The 16,256-nt window shown below is 41.6% G+C and overlaps 1 long non-coding RNA gene across 1 annotated transcript; it reads left to right on the top strand.

The window, feature by feature from the left end:
• The first annotated feature begins 199 nt into the window (after window positions 1-199).
• LOC144516347 (uncharacterized) lies at window positions 200-13,529 on the top strand. The gene is made up of 2 exons (XR_013501834.1): window positions 200-403; window positions 13,289-13,529. It is a non-coding gene; the product is annotated as an uncharacterized LOC144516347 (long non-coding RNA).
• The last annotated feature ends 2,727 nt before the right edge of the window (window positions 13,530-16,256 follow it).

Below are 16,256 nucleotides of genomic sequence, written 5' to 3'. Positions count from 1 at the left end.
TTGGTTTCTGAGCTGCATTTTGCACATTAATTCATGTTGCAAGCTTAAGTGTGAGACTAGAGCATCCAGCATAATAATACAGTCTCATCCTCCCATGTAGAGAGGCATCACTGGTGAAAGTAAGCTGGGGAGTTTAGCCAGGAGCCAATGTGCTGGGCATACAACACTTCTCGTCCATCTTACTGGGCTGACAGTGAGATGCTTCTTTAAGCCAAACTGGACACAACACCCTATTCAACAGCTGTTGTTGCTTCTATTTACCTCTTTCTGCAGGGAGACAGGACAAAGAGTGGCACATGACCTAAGCTTGGGAGAGAAAAGATTGGTGATACAGCTGGATGCCCTTCACTCTCTTATATACCATATACAGAAGCTTAATGTATTTCCAGGGGAAAACAATCAGGTATGCAATGTTGTAAACAACTTAACTTCTAACTTCAGTTAGGAAGAAAAATCATCATTCATTCTTCTGACAATATATGGTGCCTTATCAATTATATAAGGTGATTATGTGGAATTTAATGACAAATATCCATTTATTACCCACTATTTGTTATGTCAGATTAATGTGACATATTTGCTGACTGGAACCATCCTAAAAGTGATCCCTGTAAAAATTGGACAAGCCCTCAATCACTTTAATCATATTTGCTGTGATGGACAAGCTCTCTGTCAGCCTAACTGTATCAAAGAGTGAAAAAGGAGACAACATGGTGTGCAACTTAATCAGCATAATTGTATGAGGACAATCGCCATTCACCCATCTGACACACTCTGGGATCAAATAAATAAGTTGATTTATAAAAGCTAAGCAACTAGTGGGAATTCATGAATGGGATATAAATAAATACATACATATGAAACAAATGTTTAAGTTAGCACCCTGAGCTGTATGTAATGATCATATATTGTATACCATGTTTCTGTTACAGTGTAGGGAATTAAAGGACCCAAACGCAGGGAGAGGCAGGCAGGCAGGAGATGGTTTGAGCTTGAGGATTTATTTAAAAAACACAAAAATCAACCAAGGGAGTCCTGGGAGTAACATTGTAAAAAAACAATTCCAAAAAATGAAGACAAAAGGCATCCAAAAAAGCAAGGGAGTAAAAAACCAGGAACAAACAGAAACAGACGAGAGCTGACACAGACACTCACAAACTAACCACACAAGGACATGAACACACGCAGGCTGGCAGGGCACGGACACAAAACGATGAGACAAGGGAAACACAAGGACTAAATACACTGGGTAATGAGGTAATGAGGGGCAGGTGACACAGCAGGTGAAACACATTAGGAGAGACAGGGTTGATTAACAAAGGTGGGAAAACACAGGAAGTAAAACTAGACGAGACAAGACAGAAAACCAGACTATCAAAATAAAACAGGAAACAGAAATACACACACACACACACACACACACACACACACACACACACACACACACACACACACACACACACACACACAAAACAGGAGACAGCAACAGAAATAACACACAGGCAACAGAAATAGAACAAACTGCAAATCAAAATACCGAAACCATAACAGTACCCCCTCCTCAAGGGGCGGATTCCAGACGACGGTCTCAGGGGCACCGGAGACCGGCAAAGTCTCAGGGGTGGTCTCAGAAGCAGTCTCAGGGGCCATCTCAGGGGCACCGGAGACCGGCAAAGTCACTGGGGAAACGGTCATAGCAGGTTCAGGGCGACTGGATGCCAGCCGGGGCTCAGGGAGGCTGCTAGCCAGCCTGGGTTCAGAGAGACTGCTAGCCAGCCAGGGCTCAGGGAAGCTGCTAGCCATCTGGGATTCAGGGAAGCTGCTAGCAAGCTGGGGTTCTGAGAGGCTGCTAGCCAGCCAGGATTCTGGGGAGCTGCTAGCCAGCCGGGATTCTGACATTGCTCTGTAGCGCCGTCTACCTGCCATAAATCATTTTGTGACTTTGCGGGAAAAATCTGACCCGGGCAGAGGCATTAATAAAAACTATATGAAATTAGCGTTCTTTTCACTGTTAGTCTCGTTTGCTGTTACAGGTCATTTATGATCATAATATATATATATATATATGTGTGTGTGTATGTATACACACACACAAGCTGTAAGCCTAACATTTGCAGTGCTTACGTTATTCTATTAACATTAACGTTAGCAGCCAGACATAGAGAGCTAACTTAACGTTAGCATAACTAACAACATTAGTTGTAAGGCTGACCGCCAGCTGACTAGTGTAACTAACGTAACTTAAAGCATCAATAAGAATATCACAATAACCTGTATTAATGACATTTAAGTACTAGAAATCAGAATTAGGTTCGGCTCTTGAAGTGAATTGGCTACGACCACTGTTTGAATAGCAAAAGCAGTATCAAAACATTTATTTTAACATTCCACAAGGATTGTGAATCATACATAGAAAAAACAACAACAACAACAATCAGAAATTACCCCCAAAACAGTCAGTCAGTTTAAAATCAGTCCAGTCAATCAGTTCAATGTTCAATTCAGTTGAGTTTCAGTTCAGTTCCTGTGTGGTTTGTTGAATAAAAGGCCTTGTTGGCAGAATATGCACAACAAAAAACACAACCTGCATACGCAATGCAAAATATCTACTTAGTAGCTGTATATGGCTTTATCACTAACACATTCAAAATCACTGTAACTCAAATTCAATTCTATATCACTCAGTTTAAACATGAGCGTAATGCACTGTGTAACATACCACCTCAAATATGACTTAAGACACAGTCAGTAAAAATACATGTGAATAGTGCAAAGTGCTACATTTTACAGGTTTAAGCATGTCTAATCTAGAAAGTTACTGAACTCATTAAAATCATATAGCCACGAATAGGACGGCAAAAGACGTTGCAAACATTCTTCATGATGGCTCTAAGCCTCGAAACATTAGCCCGTTAGACTAACCTTGTAGCTGAATAAACATACATAAATTCACGTTATTCTACTTCGTTTAAGAATGCTTTATTCTGATTGGCTGGGAGGAGGGCATTAACCTGGCAGGTTGCTCGTTGACTGAGCACAGTGTCATCAAAAAGTAGATCAATACGCTGCTTGTATTTTTTTTCTGTCACAGAAAGTTCAAAACATCCAGGTCCATTGTAAAAATAAACCTTGTTTAAAAAAGTTTCTAAAATGTGTTGGAAATCTATCGGAGGGTCAGTCGATACATAGTTTCGCAAGCGAGATACAATGTAGCAACTACGTTATTAAACTAACATTAGTGATCAGATGCAGCCTTGTGTGGTTGCTATAGAAACTAATTAACGTGAGCTAACGTTCTTCGCCGTAGTTCTAAACATTACAGTGTTTTAAAAATGGAAGAATTCATTGTCAATTTTAATATATTTGGAGTAGGGAAGACATTTGAGGACTGGTTAAAGAGCAATGAGGACAACGGAATGACAAAAGAAAAAGACAAGGCCCAGGGTACCCGTTTCCGAGATCTGACAGATGAGGAGCTGCGTACAATTGAAGACGGGGCCCTTGAATCAAACACGAAAAAGGCAACTGCCTTTGCTATCAAGGTTTTCACCGAGTGGAAGAGCCACCAGAAGGATAGACTGACAGTGACAACTGACCCGGACACCTGTAGCGCCGAAGAACCTTGTGTGGTTGCTATAGAAACTAATTAGCTACAGCTGAGCTATTCACCGTAGTTATAAAGGGGACTACTTTTTGAGGGAGATGAACTCAAACAGAGTATACATTTAATAAGCATGCAATACGAATAAGAAAAAGCATAATTATTAAAGTATTTGAATTGTTTTATTATGTTGGCAAGCAAGAAGTAGAATAAACGGGATAATCACCTCAAGGCAGGGCAATAAACAGTTTGATATGCCCGGCTTGTGGACAAGCTGCATATCAAACTGTTTGTGCTGATTCCAGGGAAGCTGCTAGCAAGCTGGGGTTCTGAGAGGCTGCTAGCCAGCCAGGATTCTGGGGAGCTGCTAGCCAGCCGGGATTCTGACATTGCTCTGTAGCGCCGTCTACCTGCCATAAATCATTTTGTGACTTTGCGGGAAAAATCTGACCCGGGCAGAGGCATTAATAAAAACTATATGAAATTAGCGTTCTTTTCACTGTTAGTCTCGTTTGCTGTTACAGGTCATTTATGATCATAATATATATATATATATATGTGTGTGTGTATGTATACACACACACAAGCTGTAAGCCTAACATTTGCAGTGCTTACGTTATTCTATTAACATTAACGTTAGCAGCCAGACATAGAGAGCTAACTTAACGTTAGCATAACTAACAACATTAGTTGTAAGGCTGACCGCCAGCTGACTAGTGTAACTAACGTAACTTAAAGCATCAATAAGAATATCACAATAACCTGTATTAATGACATTTAAGTACTAGAAATCAGAATTAGGTTCGGCTCTTGAAGTGAATTGGCTACGACCACTGTTTGAATAGCAAAAGCAGTATCAAAACATTTATTTTAACATTCCACAAGGATTGTGAATCATACATAGAAAAAACAACAACAACAACAATCAGAAATTACCCCCAAAACAGTCAGTCAGTTTAAAATCAGTCCAGTCAATCAGTTCAATGTTCAATTCAGTTGAGTTTCAGTTCAGTTCCTGTGTGGTTTGTTGAATAAAAGGCCTTGTTGGCAGAATATGCACAACAAAAAACACAACCTGCATACGCAATGCAAAATATCTACTTAGTAGCTGTATATGGCTTTATCACTAACACATTCAAAAATCACTGTAACTCAAATTCAATTCTATATCACTCAGTTTAAACATGAGCGTAATGCACTGTGTAACATACCACCTCAAATATGACTTAAGACACAGTCAGTAAAAAATACATGTGAATAGTGCAAAGTGCTACATTTTACAGGTTTAAGCATGTCTAATCTAGAAAGTTACTGAACTCATTAAAATCATATAGCCACGAATAGGACGGCAAAAGACGTTGCAAACATTCTTCATGATGGCTCTAAGCCTCGAAACATTAGCCCGTTAGACTAACCTTGTAGCTGAATAAACATACATAAATTCACGTTATTCTACTTCGTTTAAGAATGCTTTATTCTGATTGGCTGGGAGGAGGGCATTAACCTGGCAGGTTGCTCGTTGACTGAGCACAGTGTCATCAAAAAAGTAGATCAATACGCTGCTTGTATTTTTTTTCTGTCACAGAAAGTTCAAAACATCCAGGTCCATTGTAAAAATAAACCTTGTTTAAAAAAGTTTCTAAAATGTGTTGGAAATCTATCGGAGGGTCAGTCGATACATAGTTTCGTAGCGAGATACAATGTAGCAACTACGTTATTAAACTAACATTAGTGATCAGATGCAGCCTTGTGTGGTTGCTATAGAAACTAATTAACGTGAGCTAACGTTCTTCGCCGTAGTTCTAAACATTACAGTGTTTTAAAAATGGAAGAATTCATTGTCAATTTTAATATATTTGGAGTAGGGAAGACATTTGAGGACTGGTTAAAGAGCAATGAGGACAACGGAATGACAAAAGAAAAAGACAAGGCCCAGGGTACCCGTTTCCGAGATCTGACAGATGAGGAGCTGCGTACAATTGAAGACGGGGCCCTTGAATCAAACACGAAAAAGGCAACTGCCTTTGCTATCAAGGTTTTCACCGAGTGGAAGAGCCACCAGAAGGATAGACTGACAGTGACAACTGACCCGGACACCTGTAGCGCCGAAGAACCTTGTGTGGTTGCTATAGAAACTAATTAGCTACAGCTGAGCTATTCACCGTAGTTCTAAAGGGGACTACTTTTTGAGGGAGATGAACTCAAACAGAGTATACATTTAATAAGCATGCAATACGAATAAGAAAAAGCATAATTATTAAAGTATTTGAATTGTTTTATTATGTTGGCAAGCAAGAAGTAGAATAAACGGGATAATCACCTCAAGGCAGGGCAATAAACAGTTTGATATGCCCGGCTTGTGGACAAGCCGGGCATATCAAACTGTTTATTGCCCTGCCTTGAGGTGATTATCCCTTACTTACGCCATCTCATCATTAACAACGCACATGTATGCAACAAAATGGCATTCCAAAGTGCAACGGTAGAGCAAAGATAAACATATCAATCATCTCTAGAGAGCAAAGATCGCGCAACAGCAACTGCACGTCGTCCCGAAAGGCAGGACCTCCGTCTTTAGGTCCCTCCAAAGGAACCTTAGCAAGGGCTTGTCTCTGTCCAGCAGGCGAACCTGGTGAAACATCCCTTTAATGTCTTCACTTGCTGCGACTCAGTGCTCTCTGAAGCGCAGGAGGACTCCAAGGAATAAGGGTCCTAAGGCTGGGCCAGGAAGGAGGTAATTATTCAGACATTGTCTGCCAAGCTGGAAGCTGCAGTAGAAAAAAATCTGGTCTTTGCCATTGTGCCTGACCATGTGGTGGGGCAGAAACCACGACTCCCCGATGTGTCAGCCTCGGAGGAGTCAATCTTGATGGCGTACTCAGCAATTTCCAGTTTCTTGATTTCCTCCTGGTAGGTAGATGCATGCTGTGGGTCTTGTACTAACCTTTCTCTGTTTCGCAGGTTCTTTATCACAACTTCCTTTGAAACTTGCAGCTTGGGCATGTTTGGGACTCGTAGAAGGGGTGTAGCGTACCGATGTACTCTGTTCACTTCTACACGGGTGGTCTCGGCCTCCAACAGGTCCACTGAGTACTTGTCCTGTCTGGATCTGGTCACCAACCTCTCACTCTTGAAAGGCAGTGGATCCAACTGCCACAACCGTTCAACTTCACTGAACAGCTCAGCAGAAGGGGAGAAAATGGTGGTGAACAAGCACTGTGTGGTGGGAAGTTGTTGCTGCAGGTACTTTGCTGGACCCTGGAATTTCCAGCCGAGATTAGTCTTGTTTAAAGATTATTTTTGGGGCTTTTCCGCCTTTAATGGATAGGACAACTAGGTGAGAAAAGGGAAAGAGGGGGAAGACATGCAGGAAATCGTCACAGGTTGGACTTGAACCCTGGACCTCTGCGTCAAGGCATAAGCCTCTCAGTATATGTGGGTCAATGACGAATAAGGGTTGGCCAGATGAGAAAACTAAAGCGCTTTGGGAAAGCTTTTTTAAAAGACATCCTTGAGTTTCGTTAAAATGTATATTTTGTGTTATTGTACATTTTATTTCATTTGAAATAGGCTTTTTTTTAACAAAGGTAGGACCAAATGGACCCAAAATGTCAAGTGGTGTAACCACAAAGGAATGATAAATATTTAATATTTCATCAACTACATTGAGTGCATTCAAATATAACTTAAAATTTCACCCAAAAAATAGATTAGGATTACTTCTAAATTTAAATTCTTTGTTATTGCCATATCAAGTGGTAGACATGCTTGAAAAAAAAAACAAAAAAATTTTCTAAATAATCTTGGACAAAATGTGTAAAAAGGCTTAAAAATGTTTTTTTTTTTTACAATGGAGTTACATTTTATCAAACAAATTTACCTGCACATTATATTTAAGAAAAATACTGTTACCCCATTTGACACAAACCAGTTACACCACATGACGTGATGCTTCTACAGTCAAAAACTATAATATAAAGAAAGTGACACTGAAATCAAGCACTGCAGTCAAAGTAGTTTATTGAACTTGCCGTTTAATTTAATTTCAATGACAAATATTTCATTGAAGTAACAATTTACTTTATTAGAACTCATTTGATTAAATTAAGCAACTGATTTCTTAACAAATTGTGTGTGAGTTGAACAGAGTGTTTGTGTGTTAGAGAGGTAAATAGATGGGTAAAAGAGGGAGGAACAAGTCTGTTTAGGGTTGGAAATGCCCTTTAACATATTACAGAATTTACAGTATCTGAAAACTCAGACTGAAGGCTTGGAAGTTTTTCCAGTCCTCTGCCATGAGATTTGAATGTCGCAGATTCAGTGGTTCTGGCTCAGAGATTATATGCAGCACATCTGTTTCGTAGTAGACGAGGAGGTCAGCAGGATGAGGCCAGGTGAAGACATTCTTCCAACCCATCTGTTGCATACAGCTCACTTCCACTTCATCAACTGAATGCCCACAAAAGGCTTTCCATCATATCTTACTATGATGAACTTGCCTTTTAGGTCCTGGTTGCAATCTGCTGAGGAGAGGTTGTCTTTGCTGCGGAAATCTACAGCTACAGGATTGTAACACTTGCAGATTCCAGGTCTTGCACATGTGGCAAGGCGAGTGGCTCTAGGGGAGGAGCCGCCACCCGAGTCTAACTAACCGACAACGCCACCTGGGGACTCTCACCCCAAGATGTTTATTTCTACTTCAACAAGCACCCCAGTTATACAAAAGGCTAAACAGGTTCACTAACTGAAGTAAGACAGACGTGGTTACAAAAGAAATAATTTATTAATGGATAATTTATGACCGGAAGTGCCTATAAAAGGGATGGTTAGAAATGAGGTTTAAATCAAATTGCAATAGGAAAGGTAGAAAAGATTTTATTACTATATATATATATATATATATATATATATATATATATATATATATATATATATATATATATATATATATATATATATATATATATATATATATATATATATATATATATATATATATAACAGTCAGGTTATTTCTTTTTAAAACAGAAACACTCCCAGTTATGGCTTAAATTATCAAAGGAGAGGGGGGAAGAAAGTGGGCAGAGGCCAGCTGTGGAGAGAGTCTACTAAGGGTGTGTGCCGGGGGCATACCAACTTACCCACCGCATGTGCCCACTGCAATTGATAGTCACTGCAAACCGGTTTACTGCAAATCGTGTCACCACAAATCGTGTCACCGTGCCGTTATCACTACAATCTGTGAAGGGAACCACACTAACGTGCCTAGTCTCCACCACAAGCTGACTACTAGCTCCACTGCAAAGCAAAACAATAAAGAAAACAAACCAGTTGATAACCTAAAATACAAGCAAACTAAACAGGGAGAGTGTCCTGGGGCACTAACAAAGATGTACTAAAATGATTAAAATCCAAACAACTAAACCAAGGCAAAACAGCAGCTGACAACCTACAATTCAGACAGAAGATTACATTAATAACATTTAAAAGCAGTGTGTGATAACATTTAGTTCAGGTAGTGATCATACCAGACTTGCTGCTTTAAGTTACTCATACCTTCACTCAAATGTACTCAGTAGGCTAAGGGAGAGTTCATCACACCACTCCAGGCAGGGGAGCTTGGAATCCCTTCCAGGCCCAACAGTCAGCAGACTGCTGCAAAATATACAACTAAGTATTTAAAAACACCTTGAAAGCATAAAACAGACTTAACACAATTACCTACCTAAAAGTCACAGAGATGGTCCCATGTGGCAACCAACAGCCAGAGACAAAGCCAAGAGGCAGCCATGATGATACAGGTTCTTTATATAAGCTCAGCTAACGAGGGGGTTTGGCCTGGGTGGAGCTAATTTGATCTAGTTGAGGTGCGTTCAAGAACCAACTGGGTACAAAGCTTACTGCACACACCACTACACACAGAAACAAGAAATTTCCCTCCACTGAATTGAAGCCGGCTCTTCTGAGGTCACTTAGTGAATTTCTAGTGTACCTTTTACAGCTGGGATATTTGCGGGGACTGATTCATCATATTTTTCAATCTGCTCCTCAGATATCCAGTTGTATTTGATGCTAGATGACTGAGCACTGAGGAACTTGTAGAGCTCCTCTGCTGTTTGCAAGTCAGTGCCTCTTTGGACTGCTGCATCTGCAATGCGCTTTACAGCCCCACCCACTCCATCAGGAGCTCCTTTGCCGTGCGCTTTTTCGCTAAAGTTCCAGGTGACCTTTTGGAACCCAAACATAAATGTCACTGTACTGAGAAGAAACAAGTTTTTCTTGTTCCTGTATTGGGTCACTGGTCCATCACTGATCATATGGAGTGTGCTAGGGGGGATACTGCATTTGCCTATGGCATCCTTTAATACAGGCTCTATGTGGGCCCATACAGCACGCTCATCATGGCGGGGAGAGGCAGAGAGAGTTGCATAGGAGTAGGAAGATAAGGCAGTATATGCCGCACAGGTGTGGATGGTAACCTTCTTGCGGCTGCCACCAAAGTGGAAAGCCTGAATTTTACTGCCGAGCTTACACCCATAGTTCTCTGAGAAGTCTACATGAATGCAGACTTCATCTTCACGTAGTGTTTCCTTTAGCTCTCTGAGTGTTTTGGCTTGATGAAGCCAATTGAAATGGTGCTTTGCTAGGGAGTCAAGCTTCTTGTTGAGCAAAGCCAACAGATTGTCACACTTCCCACTTTGTGTAACTTTTGCAAAGTTAGAAAACGTGTTTTCTTCTGATGTTACTTCCCTTGACCACTGCTGCCATGTCAGAACAGTGTCCTCCAGAGGTCCTTCAAACTCAATGTCATTGTAACAGCACTTTGCACAGGTGCGATACATGCTGGTGGTATCACATGTAATAACTGCTAGCAACTCTGGTATGGTGTTAGATGGAAGAACTCCTCTCTGATGCAATCTGTCTACTAGAAGCTTGGCATTTTCGTGGTCTATGCAAGCACATGTATTTCGATCAGCTTCTTTAGCTGGTGTAACATAAAAGGGGCAGTATCTCACAAATTGTCTATAGGACAATTTAAGGTGTCTCATTGCTGTTGCATTGTACTGTGTGTGTAACTCTTTCAGAGTTTGATGCAGTACCCTCCTTTGCTGCTTGATTTTATTTTTTGCCTGATAACATGCGACTATTCTCATCCCTACAAAGAAAGCTGACCACATTCTCTCTTCTCACTTGGGAGGTTTTCTTTGTCTCTCTTTCTCTGTTTGTTCTTTTCGATGGTCAATTTCAGTTTATTCTTTTGCTTCTGCAATTTCCTTTCCATCTTGTGTGTCTTTTGCTTTGCTGCCTGTAGTTCCCTTTTAACTTTGCGAAGCTCCAACCTTAGCCTCTCTTTCTCTTTCTGCACTAAGCCATAGTGTTTGTTCCTTCTTTCCTTCACTTTCCTTTTTGCTTGTGGCCTTGCTAATACTGGCTGTACATATTGATGATCATTATGCATGGGCTCGGGATTATCTACATCCTCAACTTGGTCATTTGCTGATGAGTCCATAGATGGTGGAGTAAGATTGAGAACATCAGCAAGCACCTTTTCATTTCGTCTATACTTTCTCTGGTACTCTCTCCATTTTTCCTGCTTTTTTTTGACAGCTCTGCTACTGGGGTATTTTGAGTTTTTCCTTCTCTTTTTCTCCTTTGATAACTACAAAAAAGGAACATAAAATTAGAAATTATCTTGTTCACTCACCACTTTACTCTAGAATAATTTGGAACACCTAAATCACTACATCAATTTGACTTTATCCTGACATTAATTGACAGAGATGTGTTTATTTGTGAGTGTGTGTTGCATAAAAGCTACCTTTCCCTTCTTTTTGCAAGGTAATTGGCCCTTGCAGCAGGATCCTCTTTAAGTCTTTCTCTGTGACGAGCCACTTTCTCCTTGTTTGAAAGTGGCATCTATTGAAAGAAATGTGGCTCAATTATATGGTTAGCTTTGAATAAATAAATTAAAAATCTTTAATTTCATTAACTTTAAACGCAATTGTAATATTTAAAAGGTGCAGTAGGTAAGCCTTATAAAACTAACTTTCTGTCATATTTGCTGAAACTGACCCTATGTTCCAGTAGAACTACATGAAGCAGGCTCCTCTGGCTCCACCTACAGCCTGTAGTGGGATTTGCAAAAACCCACAGCTCCCTGTTCAGATCCACCAATCAGGGCCAGGGGGGGTGTCTAACTGCGTGTCTATAGCCACTTTCCGACCGGAGGGATTTTTGCAGTTCCTAGAACCCTTTTTTCTCATGTTCTGACTGGACCAATTTGGAGATTTTTAAGTTCCTCTGACCACAGTTCCTGTAACTCTTTCAACTCCTACTTCAGGGCAGGGTCTTTTCGCTGTTCCCTTTTCAGCATAGGAACCTAGGTTAACGAGAGTCGGGTTTCTGGTACAGACAGACCAACAGCGGGACAATTTTTGCCATCTTATTCATCACTAAATTCACTTCTGAGAACGTTTTAGGTGAGAAATAAACTGTTTAGATTTAGAATATAGGCAGTGTTGCGAAAATCTATGCCGAATTGACAATTTTCTTTTCTGAGTTTTTGGAAGTTTTCGGAGTTGAGAAGCTCCATAAAGTGACGCCACAGCCAGCCAGTGCCTGCCCCGGCCGCTAGCTCGTCGCTGGGCCAGTCATGCTCAGAGACCCCGCTATGAGCTGGAGGTCTTTCAGACCGCGCTCGTAAATAAGAGGCTTTTATTTCGCCGTTGACGATTCATTGTTTAAATATCACAACACATGTCCATCATAAGATTAACGGGAACCTGTGGTTAACTGTCTTTTCGGAGTTAAACTCCACAAGCTAGCCGGCCGTCACTCACTTACTCACTCACTCACTCACTCACTCACACACACACACACACACACACACACACACACACACACACACACACACACACACACACACACACACACACACACACACACACACACACAGAGTGCGCGCGCGCAGGCAAAGGCAAGGGAGAGAGAGATACCCTTTTCTCTTCGGGAGACTTGACATAGGCTATACATTAGATTTAGTATTTAGTTCATACTTTTTTTTGGTGTATTTGTTTTCTGATTTTAACGCTATAAAGACCGTTGCCGTGCTTGCATCACTCCCTTACCCCTCCTTTAGTTCCTATGGCCACTTGGCCAGTGCGAATGCAAATAGAAAACTGGTTTTGGGGGAGAGTAGTTAGTAGAACTGTTTAGAAGTGGACTGTTCCTATAACTACGTTCCTGTAACTACTTAGTCGCTAATCACTGCTCAGGCACACACATTTCATAGCGTCCTCCCCTTCCCCCCTCTTGTTATGGGCAGCTCTCTCTCCGCCCTGTTTTGGGTGTTTTTGTTCTGTTTGTCTGTGTGTCTCTGTGTGTATCTGTGCTTTTCCACCTGGAGTGCTGGAGGTGTGTTCAGAGGAAAGTAGGTCAAGGGGCGTGGCCAAATCAACACTGCACAGCCATTCCTCACAGCTGCAGATCATCTCCAAGATTCATTCCAGCAATACTTAAACCCGGGCTGATCACCAGTTCACCAGAGCGCCAGTTTGTTATCTACACCCATGTGGTAACTTGGCTCTGAGGTTTATGTGGATTCAAAGTTGTGTCCGTGTTGTCTTGTGCACCCTAGCTTTTGTTGTTGTTCTCCTGAGCTCATACTTTCCCTGTGTTTCTGTCCAGTGTCCGCTCAGACCTGCTGCCTCCTACGCTGTGCCTACAAGCTTCCAGCCTCACCATCCAACCTAATCCTCCACCAGTGGAAACTACTGTGAACTCTGCCTGTCCGCCTCGAGTCTCGTACGACCTGGATCCTTCCTCCTCGGCTCGCCTCAGTACTCGGACCAGCCAGGAGATTCCCCGCTCAGACAAAACCCACAGTGTCTCTGAGTACTCTTTTGTTCATTAAAACCTTTACAAACTGCGTTCATTGTCTGTGTGTGAAATCTCTGCGTTCTGGGTCAGAACAAGCCCCTAACACCTTCACACACGCTCAATCGTGCACAGCTCTCCCTTGTTGGGGGAGGGGCTTAGGAGACCGTTTCGGGCATTAGCAGAAAGGGGGGAGGGACTGAGAATTTTTTTTTTTTTTTTGGCTAAGTCCTGGAAATTTGTATTAAAGCTAAAACTTTTTTTAAACACTAAGGCCTTGCACTATAATGATATAGCCTAGCTAAAAAAGCTAGCTTGATAAATTACCTAAACTTTAAAAAATACAAACACATAAAAATACATCTAAATAGTAACTATAATCCCAAACCAGTAACTTAACTAGTTATATTTGAAAAGATTGGCCAAACATTAAGAGGCTTGTAGTAGGAGTCAAATGGTGTAACCGGTTACACCATTTGACATTTCAATGTAAAATCAAATTTGACAGGCATTATCATGGACACATATATCAGCATATGGCCTTGGTGTGAATAAATCAAGCATAAGTTTTAGACTAAATACACATTTTTATTCAAAAGAATCTTTTTCAATGTTTTACTTGGGTCATACCATTTGACATGTTAACCAAAGATACCTGAACTTACCCTAAAAATGTCTTAACTTATATTTATCAAAGAGTTACTGACCTTGTGACACAGCAGCTATGCTCATCAAGGGTCCTTTCCTCTGATGTCATTTCCTGTCATGTGGTCTTCTTGCTGATTTGAACAAAATGGCACCTTGAATGGTGGTTACACCACCTTGACATTTCAGGAAGCTAGCATGACTGACAGTATTCCCTAACTTATTAAAATGAATATGAATATAATTTTTAATTATATTAATACGTATTAACCTTTTAGGTTAATGCCAAAGTAGTTTATGGGATCTTTAATTAAGAAATTAGCCTTTTTTAAGCAAGCTAAACATTTTGCTACAAAGTTTTGACAGTTACACTACTTAGACATTTTTGCCATTAATCGCCAATTATTCTCTTAAAATTGATTAAAACCAAACTCTTTAAAATATGGCCTCTAAAAATGAATGTTTTTAAGTCATTTGTTTGTTTTTGTTTTAAATTGAATGTATTTAAATTGAATTTAACCTTATAGACACAAAAAAATGGGCGTCATGTCATTGACCCACATGCACCTGCATACGTGTCGAACACTCTATCCTGGTATTGCAAATTGACTCTGGGAATCTTTAACAGCACCTGGCTATATCCATTTGGCTGATCCAGGTAGTGAGTCTCTGCTGTCAACATGATGGTGGGCTCGTTCTCACTCCTGTGGTTGACCTCGTGAAGGATGGAGAGGTGTTTTGACTTACAAAGGCGGCACGGCTTCTTAAGGTCACAGACAGAGGCTAGGTGAGAACGACCGCATCTCCAGCAACTTCTCTTGACTTTAATCCAGTCCACCATCTCTGCTTTGGTATGCTTAGCGAAGCTCTCACATTGGCTGAGGTAGTGTCCTGCTTTGCAGTAAGGGCAGTATATCTTACCCTTCCCTTGGGTTTGGATAAAAGGAACTGCTTGGATTGCGTGTCGGATAGATGGTTACTGGAACTGCCTGTCCCATGCATAAAGAGTAGTGATCTTCACCTTGGACTTCTGCTGCTTGAATTCTTTCTTGTCCTTCTCACTGTGAGCTTGAAGTGAGGGCTCAATGTCCAGACATCTGACTTCTACCTTCAGCCACTCTGAAAAGTCAGTGAGCGATAGCTTCAGTTTATCCGGCTCCTTCCTGTACTGTTGATGACGGAATCTCTCTTGCTGGTGCTTGGAGAACCTGCTTAGAAGGTGCTTCACATTTGAGCCGCAGTGGAGTTCCTCATGGCCTTCACCTTGGAGAGATTTCAGCATCCTGACAAGTGACTGCACTCTGATGGAGAACTCGTCGAGAGCCCTATCATCTTGGATGGGGGCTAGGTGTTCCATGTCCTCTATCTCCTTCAGCGCAAACTGATATGGACGTCCATAGCGTTCATCCAGTGCTTTCAGAGCTTCAGAGTAGGGCATACTAGACTCTGCATGAGCTAGCACGAGGCGATGTACATGTGGAACATTGACATGCTTCAGCAGGATGGCATACTTGTAATGCTCGGACTGAGAAGGATGAAGGAGGGTGCTAAGGGAAAGGCGTAGCTCCACATATTGAGCTTTATCCTCTTTCGTAAAGTCAGGAAATGTTGGGCTTTCTATATTGGGGGGGGAGGAGGCTCATGTGCTGACTGGTGCACGGGTGGAGGCACGGATAGAGGCTGGTGTGCTGCCTGGTGCGCAGGTGGAGGCATCATCTGACATGGAGGTGGATTTACATGTAGCAATTTGGGAGGAGCCACATGTGGGAGATAGAGATGAGGCTCAGGTGGCACCAGATGTGGGTTTCCCAACTGAGGCTCCCTACCTTTCTCATGTTGGCTGCTGGATGCTGCTGCATTGGGCTTAAAATTACCTGAGATGGGGTAGGATGAGAGTGAGCTATATGATGAGGCATATCTTAGCAAGCCTACTGGCTGCTGTAGACCCTGGGGTGACCCATTGGGATAGTTGGGCTGAAGATGAGCGGCTAGATCATGTTATAGCCTGAATGCCTTGGCGTGGATCGAGCATGTGCTGAGGGGATTGAGTGACTCGGCTGAGAGAGGGAGGAAGTGTCATTTGTTCTAGCTGGTGGGTTAGTTCTACAGCTACGCTTGGGTGATCCTCAGTTCT

Source organism: Sander vitreus, chromosome 4, assembly GCF_031162955.1.
Source record: "Sander vitreus isolate 19-12246 chromosome 4, sanVit1, whole genome shotgun sequence".
Classification (NCBI taxonomy): domain Eukaryota; kingdom Metazoa; phylum Chordata; class Actinopteri; order Perciformes; family Percidae; genus Sander; species Sander vitreus.
This window is presented reverse-complemented; position numbering and strand designations above follow the sequence as displayed.